This window comes from Gossypium arboreum, chromosome 4, assembly GCF_025698485.1.
Source record: "Gossypium arboreum isolate Shixiya-1 chromosome 4, ASM2569848v2, whole genome shotgun sequence".
Taxonomy (NCBI): Eukaryota; Viridiplantae; Streptophyta; class Magnoliopsida; order Malvales; family Malvaceae; genus Gossypium; species Gossypium arboreum.
This window is the reverse complement of record NC_069073.1, coordinates 66,194,253-66,206,004: the sequence shown is the minus strand read 5'-3', so window position 1 is coordinate 66,206,004 and position 11,752 is coordinate 66,194,253. Positions and strand designations below refer to the sequence as shown.

The 11,752-nt window shown below is 37.3% G+C and overlaps 1 long non-coding RNA gene across 1 annotated transcript; it reads left to right on the top strand.

Moving 5' to 3' along the window:
- The first annotated feature begins 5,198 nt into the window (after window positions 1-5,198).
- LOC128291706 (uncharacterized) lies at window positions 5,199-8,075 on the top strand. The gene is made up of 2 exons (XR_008281526.1): window positions 5,199-5,302; window positions 7,790-8,075. It is a non-coding gene; the product is annotated as an uncharacterized LOC128291706 (long non-coding RNA).
- Window positions 8,076-11,752: the final 3,677 nt, after the last annotated feature.

Here is an 11,752-nt window from a genome sequence, read left to right as displayed (position 1 = left end):
TTAGTTAAAGTCTCCCTGTTGCAGGGATCGACTACACTGACCTTTGTGCGTTACGAATTGGATATCTCCTGTACAGGGCTTCAATACTGATTCCGTTTGTTTCTATAGAAACTAGACTCAGAGAGGAATCTACACATATATGGCATGACTCCTAATTATCTCTGGTTAATTTACAATGATTTTCCAAAGTCGGAACAGGGATCCAGAAACCGTTCTGGCCCTGTTTCACGAGAACTTTAATATCTCTTAAAATAAAGCTCATATGGTCGTTTTGTTTCATCCATATGAAAATAGACCCATCAAGCTTCGAGTACGTAATTTTTTTAGCTATTAATTCCACTTCTACTATTTTTAGTGATTTTTCGATCTCATATCACTGCTGCTGTCCGCAACAGTTACTGCAGTAGACTATGCCAATTTCATGAATCCTTCCTTAGTCTTACTACTCATCCATCATACGTGACACAAATTATGGCCACCTTATCAAAATTAAGGTTTCTAAGACTCGTGGCTATAGATTCTAGCATCCCACTCAAACGACCACATAGGCCATTTTCACATGGCTTAAAGTTTACAACCCAAAATTTAACAAAACAAAATAGCTCATACATGCCAAATGTTCTCCTAAGTCGACTAAGAAGATAATACCAAAGATTGCTCGCGGTGTGATGACTTCGTTGTTGTGATTCTGAACACCAAAAGGAGACGAGCCCAAGGAACCTAAAATGGGTGACAAGAAAACACCGAGTGAGTTTATAACTCGGTAAGTCATAAGCATTCCACAACCATCCATTAATACAATTATCATAAAATGAAATAATGAAACAAGGCCAAATGTTCCAGCCATACCGAACTATACCATAGTTCCTTAGATCTTCGGATCAATCTCATACCAAGTCATACATTTACATTTCATATACTGTTCAATAGGATATTTGAAGCAATTTCCATACATCATTTCATTTCCGCAACAATCATGCAATCAAATGAACTTTCATCTATTCCACGATACCTTATTTACGGAATGCAATTGAAATCATCACATAGATTTAAATCTTACCAACTCCACCCGAGCATAAACATAGCATCTATTAGCCATGAACTCAAGGTACTTACTCTTTCCGCTGTCCATACTCATCTCGATAAAGTCACGCCTCCATATAAATGTTCAATCGAGAGATATGTGTAGAGTTCGCACACATAGTGCTTAATACTCAATCACGCACACTTAGTGCCATATGATTCAAGCCCGCACACATAGTGCCATATAGTCCAAACTCGCACACTTAGTGCCGTACATTACAAGCTCGCACACTCAAGTGCCAATCTAAATCACCCACACATCTATTTCTCGCACACTTAGTGCGAAGCAAACTTCCTACACATTTCACTATCTCTTTTACGTTCAACATTATCATCTTTTCATACACATACATTTGTATATATTTCATCTCATTAAACACAATTGCATAGATATTACAATCATTTAAGCAATATCAAATATATGCTTAATGACTTACCTTGTGTTGGGTAAAATAGTCCAAGTCGGCTACTCGATGACCTTCGCCTTTCCCTTGCTTGATTCTCCTTCTTTAACTCCTTGAGCTTAATCAATAAATCAACTAGTTTAACCATCTTGCTAAACATTCATAATTCAATTACACATGCATATGTATGTTTGTATATTCGGCAACCATCCTCACTTATTACCCATTTAGTCAACAATCTAAGCCAAGATAAGGCTTCAATATGGTTGCCTCTAACCGAATACATGCTCACCAATTTCCCTTCATGTGGCCGAATATACATGTCCATGTTGAGACCATTTATGCACTTATTACCACACAAAAACAACATACATTACTAACTAATACCTTTCCATATTGTAACTCAATACACATCTATCATTTCCTTCATAACCAAAACATCATCATAAATAAGTATATACCTTAAGATAGTATATACGTCATACCAATACATCATGCTCAAACATATATACATATATGTATGCTAGAGCCGAATCTCAAGTTGATTGTAACTAAACATGAACATGATTTCGAAACACAAATCTTACTCTCCATGCAAAGAGCATAAATCACACTTGGGGATGTACCATGGCCAAATACATCACAACACCATAATTTTGGTCACGATTACACAAAGAACTTAGTATATCATTCAAAAATGCTCAAAGAAAATCTAAGAGTCCTCAATCCACCATCACATGTATCATCATCAAGCTTCATATTTAACATGCAATGGCATTAACTCAAAATCCACCTTGGCCAAATACCATCCCCATGATATAACAAAGATTTGAACCATGGGCTAATAAGAACATCAAGTTAGCAACCAAAAACATGCATGAATCTCATGGCACAACATCAACCATACCTTAATCTTGATGCAAATATAGCCAAACCTCTTCCTAATCCTCTTCCAACCCAAGCATGAAGCAAAATTCCTCCCTTCCCCTCTAGTATTTTCGGTCAAGAGAGAATGAAATGGATGAGCAAAATTTTTTTCTTTTCTTTTCTTCCATGTACGGCAATGGGGGGGTTTCACTCACACGTTTTTTTTCTTTCTTTACTACCCATGCTTATTTGTTTATTGTTTCCCCCTAATGCACCAACAAAACATGTTTCATAACATGTTTAGCCCATACTCCCTTGTCATGGCCGGCCATCACTTGTAAAAAGGGGGTATTTAACATGCAAGGCCATTGTTTTGCATGCATGCTTTAATTAGTCATCATACATTTCCCCATCATACTTTTAAAGTTTTCTACTAGGTCCTTTCTAGTGAAATTCACATTTATAACTCTAAATTAAAGCATCAAAATGTCACACATGAGTTAACACATATTATAGGCATCAAAATAAATATAAAATTATTTTTATGCCTCGGTTTTATGGTCCCGAAACCACATTCCGACTAGGGTCGTTTTAAGGCTGTCACATTAAGTATAAGGTCCTTATTATGTTATTAGACTATTAAAAGTATGAGTGGACATAAATGGCCTTATGTTTAATGATTTAATAGTTTTATAACAAAGGGTAAAATGGGAATTTAGTTAATATGATAATTACAAGAAAACAAATGCATGAAAATGGATCATTTTATGTTCATCCTTGACTGAAAATACAAGAAAAGAAAAGAGAAAAGTTTGCTTAGGGTTTGGCACTTGTGATCTTTAATTAAGGTATGTGTTTTGATCGGTTTTTTATAATTTCTACATTTTTGTAATCGTTGCTTCGAATATTATCAAGCCCATGTCTCAATTTCTGATTTTTTTGATGATTTTGAAATGTGCCATTGATGAAACTATGAGTTTTGTGAAGTTAGTTGTTGTAACACCCCGTACCCGATACCGTTGCCGGAGTCGAACGTGAGGTGCTAACAGACTTGATTACTTTGTTTTCACAGTCCATTTAAAAAAAAAAATTTCCAGACAGGCTGGCTAACTGCATCACTGTCGCCTTAAAAATCATATCTCAAGTTCCAAAACTCGAAAACTGATTCTGTAAATTTTCCCTGAAATTAGACTCATATATCCATCTGTGGATTTATTTCTAAAATTTTTGGTCGGGCCAATTGGTACAGTTTATTAGTTAAAGTCTCCCCTAATTCTGGGTTTGACTACTCTGACCTTTATGTATTACAACTTAGATATCTCCCTGTACAGAGCTTCAATACTCATGCCGTTTGTTTATAATGAAACTACACTCAAAGGGGAATCTATATATATAAGGCATGACTTTTAATTGTCTCTGGATAATTTATGGTAAATTTTCAAAGTCGAAACAGGGGATCCAGAAACCGTTTTGGCCCTGTTTCACGAGAACTTTAATGTCTCTTAATATACTGTTCATATGATCGTTTCGTTACTTTCATATGAAAATAGATTCATCAAGGTTAGATTACATAATTTATTCACTATTTAATTCCATTCCTAAAAATTTTAGTGAATTTTCAAATCCACACCACTGCTACTGTCAGCATCTGTTTTCAAGGTAAACTTTACCTATTTCGTGGTTTCCATGGACCAACTAGAGTTTTGTCATACATAGGTCCACATATGATCATATTTAGCCATTCCAATGGCTGATCATTTGCCCAACACTTCCATTCCAGTCCATAGTCACATCATGAAACCATATATATATATACATAAACACAAATGGTCTAATGCCATACTCCACTTCTACGAGCCATTTTCGCATGGCTGTACACACATACATCACAAAAAGTACTTGAAAAACAACAAAGGGTAGTCCTATACATGCCATATCCAGAGTTCAACTAAAAGAGTACCAAAAGGGCTTTGATAGTGTGGATGACTTCGACTTCGATGATCCCGAATCCGATAGCTAACGAGCAAAATCTATAAAACAGAGAGCCAAAGCAACGGGGCAAGCATTTTAATGCTTAGTAAGTCTCAAGTAATGAAATCAGCTTTGACTAAAGTATTACATTCACATAGCTAAATGAATCACTTTATTAATACACATTCTCATAATCATACTTGCTTCACACTTCATCAACATATACACACACTGTAACACCCTGAATTTGGGCCTAGAAGTTTTGGGCCTTGAGCATGGGAGCGGTTGAAGGCAGCTTTTAATATTTTGTTGTGCATGTAAATTTTGTTAATAAAGGCTTTTTTTAGTGGTTAAGTGTGCTGAGAGTGTTGGAGAAGTCTTGGGTTCAAACCTAGACTCTAGTAAAAATTTAAGGTAGATCAAACCCTGGGTGTAGTAGGTAGGCCTTAAGAATATTGTTGGAGAAATTGTGACACAAAAAGGAGTGTGGTGTAGTGGCAAGGTGACGCCACTTAGAGGACAAGGAAGTGACGCCATAGAGGAAGCAAGGGGTCCAAGGTTCAAGTCTTGGCTCTTGCAATATATTTTGGTTTTTTTTTTCAATAAATCTAGAAGCAAGTAGGTGCGCTTTAAAGTTTAATGTGTTGGACTTATGACACAAATGAGTTGGTGGCCTAGTGGTGATGGCGTGAGTTGGCATATAGGAGGACTTTGGTTCGAATCCCTTGGCATGCAAAGGTTGATTATTTTGCTATGTTGGGATGGCAAGAGTTGGTGTTGAATTTAAACTCGATGATGGAGGATCCCACATCGGTAAGCTAACATAGGAGTGGATCTGGTGGCTTTAAATAGAGAGAACTATGAGGAGAGCAAAGGTACCTTTCTTGGCTGATCCCTTTCGCGTTATGGCGTGCTCGTTTGGGTTGGGCATCGGCTAGAAGTGCTCGGAGCGCGGATTAACTCCAGTCTCCTATCAGGTGTGTATTTCTCACTTCTTTGGTTGTAGGATGGCTACTTCGTGCCGCGATAGGCCGAAAGCGGCCATGTGGGCCCAATGGGCCTACGGGCCCAATTGGATAAGTTGTTTGATTGTGTAGTAAATATTGGACTAGGCTAGGTGAATCACATATCTGTGGCTAGGTTTGGGCTAAAAGGGCCACATGAGCGTGTGGGCCCATTTGGGCCGAGAATAGGCTTTAGGCCCATTCGTATTGTTATCCATGTTTAGAATACTTTAGTTTACCAATTCTTGAAATGCCTCGACTTGTAAAATTACCAAAGTACTCCGATTTCTGAATTACCATTTTACCCTCGATTTATGAATTTTCGTTTTACCTCGATTTTTAAAATTACCGTTTTACCTCGATTTGTAATTCTTGTTTTACCCTCGGTTCGTAATTACCATTTTACCCTCGATTTACAGAATTACCATTTTACCCTCAGTTTACAGAATTACTATTTTACCCTCAATTTATAGAATTACCGTTTTACCCTCGATTTACAAAATTACCAAAATACCCCTGGGTTGTAAAACTACCAAAATACCCCTGGTTTGCAAAATTACCATTTTGTCAATGACTAAAACACTTAGGCCGATTCTTTCCATTTTGTATCTATGCACCTATTTGATTATTAGTTTAGTTCAAACACCCTTACACCAAGATTCATCCAATTTAACATGAAACACAAACCTAAATCCTCAATAGCTACCATGGCCTAAAGTTCTAGTCATCCCAAAATTCAAAATTCTTAGCATGGGCTACCTAGAGGATTTGATGACTAGTTCAAATCTCAAACCATTTAACATACTTATCAAAATATATAACATTACCACCATTTTTCTTTAACCTCTACCATGGCCGAATGTTCATATCACCATCCATTTCAAAGATTTCGGCATGGTTAAGTAAGGGACTTAGAATCTAGCTTAAAACCATGCTAAGATTTTAAAGGACTAGCTTGAGTTTCTTACCTTAATGAAGGCCTACCATGGCCGAATGGCTCCTCCTCTTCCTCTCTTAGAATCGGCCAAGAAGAAAACATGAGAAAGACTCCTTTGTTTCTTTTCTCTTTTCCTTATTTTATTTACTTATGTTATAAAATATAAGCTACTAACTAATAATTAATACATATTATGTGCATATAAGCCCATTATGGCGGCCACTACTTATGATATATGGGAAATTTGACATGCAAACCCTCATTTTGCATGCATGATCCACTAGTCATCACACATTTCCCCATCATACTTCCAAAGTTTACTACTAGGTCCTTTCTAGTGAAATTCACATTTATAACTCTAAATCAAAACATCAAAAATGTCACACATGAGTTAACACATATTATAGGCATCAAAATAAATTTTAAATTATTTTTATGCCTCGGTTTTGTGGTCCCGAAACCACATTCCGACTAGGGTCATTTTAAGGCTGTCACAGTTGTTGATAAATGGAAGATATGTTTTGGGTTAACATGTTTTGTTTTTGGATTTTTGATGAATTTGAGTAAAATGGGCTAAATTGTAAAAATTTTAAATTGAAGGACTAAAATGTGAAATGAATGAAATGTGTGGTCTAGTATGAGTACCAGGAGAATTTGGCCAAGCATGAGTATATGCAAATTATGTGTATTTTTTGATTTTGTGAATTAGGGACTAAAGTGTCAAAATATGAAAATGTGAGGGCTAGTTTGCAAAATACCCTAAATGTATGTTTGTGGATTGAATTGAAAGGCTTAGTGAATAAAAGGGTTAATTATGAATACATATAAATCAAGAAAAGAGGAGTTCAGATTTAGGCAGAGGAAACTTAAAGATAATCAAGTAGACGATTCAAATCGATAATTTCGAGTACGAGGTAAGTTCGTACGGAATAAATGATATTATAGTCATCATTTAATGCTTTGAATATGCATGAATTGTATAGATGTTTTACTATGGTTTGTGTAAATGGATAAATCGAAGGTATTCGACACTAAGTGTGCGATTTGAAATAGTTGCGGTTATAAATAGCACTAAGTGTGCGAAATGGAATAGCTTTGGCTATATGAGGCACTAAGTATGCGATACTGAGGTAACTTTGGCTATTTGAGATGGCACTAAGTGTGCGAGATCATTTTAGCTTCGGCTAATTATTAAAGCACTAAGTGTGTGAATTCTTAAAGCGTGAAAAGACTTCAGAAAGAGTTAATGTATTCGAATGAGAGGTTAGAATAAAAATGAATAAATAGGAGAAAGTTCAGGTATGTATGACACCTATGTAGTAGATGATACTGTGTGTATAAAGCTTGATAAGTTGGTATGCACATATTAATTTGTGATGGAATAGAATTGATAAATGATTTGAGAACTACTAAATTTCTATTAAATGATGATGTTTTGTATTATATAAAATGTTGGTTATATTTAGTACGGGCTTACTAAGCTTTTGAAAGCTTACTTTGTGTGTGTTTTCATTGTTTTATAGATATCAAAACTACTGTGGGCTCAGGGATCGTCGAGGATTGTCATCACACTATCTAACCTTGTTTTGGTACTTTTGAAATGGATATATTAAAATATGCATGCATAGGCTAGAAGTGTTTGGATTATGTTTTGTAATGTTTATACCATGCCATATGATATGGCTAGCTTGTGTTTAAACTTATGGTTGGGAATGTTATATGGTATGTGAGGCATTATGAATTATATGGTATGTTTTGAATGACCAAAAGAATTGGTCAATGTTGATAAGTTTTGGTAAGTTTTGAGCATGAGATTGAATGATGTATTAAAACATATGTTTTGGTATGATTTTAGTTTAGGTTTTGGTATGTTTTGGTAGATGAATTGAGATTGGAATTTATTGATAATGTAAAGGCATGAATAATGTATGTTTTGTTATAGAGACTGGCTAAAATTGGTGTACAAATATGCTTATTTTGGTGCTTGTAAGTTTGACCCAATTTGGGTGGAAATTTGGCTATTCAAATGGCCTATTTTTATCCACACAGGCAGAGACACAGGCGTGTGTCTCAGCCATGTGTGACACACAGTCACGTTACACGGCCGTGTGTCCCCTGGGGTACCCTACGAATTAAAATTAGTATATCCTCCAGTTTTGACGTGGCCTAAACACACGGGCGTGTCTATTGGTCGTGTGTGTCACACGGGCTGGCACACGGGCATGTGGTCGGCTGTGTGGCCAAGTCAGTAGCCTCCCAAATTTTCACATGGCCTGGTACACGGGCATGTCTTGTGGCCATGTGGACAAGTCAGTATGCATGCCTTGTTTCACCACGGCTTAGACACATAGACGTGTCGAATGCCGTGTGAGGCACAAGGCCTGTTCACACGGGCGTGTGACACTTGAAAAGTTAAATTTTTTTTAAGTTTCTGAAACTTCCATATGTTACCGATTTGGTCTCGAATGCATGATTTATGCTTTGTATGCTTGATTTAAGTTCATATTGAATAAGAATGACTTATATTTATTGAAATGAGATGATATTTGATATATGATTATTCTGAATTGAGTTACAAGTCTAGTAACGCCTCTTAACCTATTCTGGCGACAATTACGGGTTAGGGGTGTTACATGAGGCGAACTATACAACACATGATTTGGAATTGGCCGCCGTAGTTTCTGCTCGGAAAATCTTGAGGCATTACTTGTATGGTGAGAAGTGTATCATTTACACTAATCACAAAAGCCTCAAGTACCTCCTTACTTAGAAGGAGCTAAATCTTAGGTAGCGTAGATGGATTAAGCTGCTTAAGGACTACAACTGCACCATTGAGTACCATCTTGGGAAGGCCAATGTGGTGGCCGATGCACTGAGCCATAGAGCTATGACTGATTTGAGGGTGATGTTTGCTCGCTTAAGCTTAGTTAATGATGGTAGCTTATTAGCTGAGCTTCAGGTTAAGCCGACATGGATTGACCAGATTAAGGGTAAAAAATTAAAGGACGAGTCCTTAGGTATTCGATTCTGACAGATTGAGAGTGGTATCACTATGGATTTTGGACTGAATAGTGATGGGGTACTCTGTTTCCGTGAGAGAATCTGTGTTCCGAATAATAATGATTTGAGATAGTCTATATTGAGGGAGGTGCATAGTAGCCCTTATGCTATGTATCCTGGCGGAAATAAAAAGTACCGAGACCTCCGTGAGTTATATTGGTGGCTAGGGTTGAAACGTGAGGTTACTGATTTTGTGGCAAGATGTCTGACGTGCTAGCAGGTTAAGGCTGAGCATAAGTTACCTTCGGATTTGCTGCAGCCAGTTAAGATTCCTCAATGGAAGTGGGAACGAGTAACCATAGACTTCATTAGTGGGTTGCCCCTAACACCCACTAAGAAGGATTCGATATGGGTCATCGTGGATCGTTGACAAAGTCTACGTACTTTGTACTGTTAGGGTGGATTATTCTCTACAGAAGCTGGCGAAGCTTTATATTTCTGAGATAGTGAGACTGCATGGGGTATCGGTTTTGATCATCTCTGATACAGATCCTCGTTTCACGTTTCGGTTCTGGAAAAAGCTACATGAAGCTCTGGGTTCAAGGTTGGACTTCAGTACTGTGTTCCATCCTCAGACCGATGGTCAATCTGAGTGGGTAATTGAGATACTGGAGGACATGTTAAAGAGCTATGCTATTGATTTTCGAGGAAGTCGGGAGGATTATCTGTTGTTAGCGGAGTTTTCCTATAATAATAGTTACCGGTCTAGCATTAAAATGGCACTGTACGAGGCCCTATATGGTCGTAAGTATTGCACTCTCTTATGTTGGATTGAGTTGGGCAAGCAATATGTTCTTGGTCCTGAATTGGTTTCTGAGACTGAGGATAAGGTCAGATTGATTCGGGATCGAATGAAAGCGGCTTCGGACAGGCAGAAATCATATGCGGATCTAAAAAGATGCGAGATTGAGTATTCTGTAGGAGACTTTATTTTTCTTAAGGTCTTTCCATGAAATAAGATATTGAGGTTTGGTCGTAAGGGAAAGCTGAGCCCTAAGTTTATTGAACCTTACCGTATTCTGAAGCTAGTGGGACCGATTGCTTATCAGATGGAGTTATCTCTGGAGTTGGATCGTATCTATGACATGTTTCACGTCTCTATGTTGAGGCGTTAGTGCTTTGATCCTACTCATGTTGTCCCTGTTGAGGAGATTGAGGTTAGGCCAGATTTGACCTTTGAAGAGAAGCCTGTCCAGATTCTGGATCGTGACATAAAGGTTCTGAGGAGGAATTCTATTACTTTGGTGAAGGTTCTATGGCATAATCATAGCACTGAGGAGGCCAAATGGGAGCCTGAAGATACAATGCATCAGTAGTATTCTTATCTATTCTGATCAGGTAAATTTTGAGGAAATTTTTTTTTAGGGGGGTAGAGTTGTAACGCCCCAAAATTTACATTTTTGTTTTTACGAATGTGTGACACAATTGGGTATTTTCTTCAGTAGTTAAGTGTTCTGGGTGTGTGTGGGAGGTCCCAAGTTCAAGCCATGACTTGGGCAAATTTTGGTGTTTTAGGAATAAAGCCCAATCTTTGGTCAATAGGCTTGTATGTAATTGTTGATAAGCTTATATCAGAATGGGTCTGCTGGTCTGGTGGTAAAGGGAAGTGTTAGTTCGCAGAGGGTCAGGAGTTCGAATCCCTACGTGAACCTAAGGACAAATATTTTTATTTGCTCGTTGGTTGGAGACTTTGAGTTGTATTGGTAATCTGAATAGTGGGAGTTTGATAAAGAGAATTTAAGAGAGTGGATTTTGGGGTTATCAGATTTTCTGAGCATTATCATTTCTTTTTGCAAAATTTCAGTTTTTTCCAAAACTCACCACCTCTCTGACACCATCTCTTCTCCTTTCGTTTTTTTTGTTGTCAAACCCGAATTCTTTGTTCCGTTGGGTCAATTCTCGTCATGTTCTGGTAAGTGGAGTTGTCGAAACCATTTTTTATTTTGAAAGAAAAAATGAGAATCGACTTTTTTAAAACAAAAATGAGGAGTCGCCACCAATCTCTTGGTTTAGGTGTGATTGGGCCACCTACTAAAACGTTTTGCTCCATTAAAGACAATTTTGGTCCACGTAAAATCAAAAATGGGTTCAGGAGTCAGTTACGCATGAGGAAGGGTGAGCACCCTCATTACGTCCAAAAATTGGTACCAAATTGATTCGGTGCTATCCTTATATCAAAGGTTTTTAAAAAAAAGATCTTTCGAAGTATAATTCTTTTTAAACTGTTTGACTAGTTCAAAGTAGCAGTCAAAATTCTCTCGTTCCAAAGATATGCAGCATCATATCCAGCACAATTGGACACGATCCCTTATACCTTCAAAAATACGATTGATTTTTGACCCTCAAAAACTCGTATGTTAAACTTATAAAAGGATACCCAAACATTTAGTTCACCGAAAAATCATACCCAACATGGTAGGGCTCGA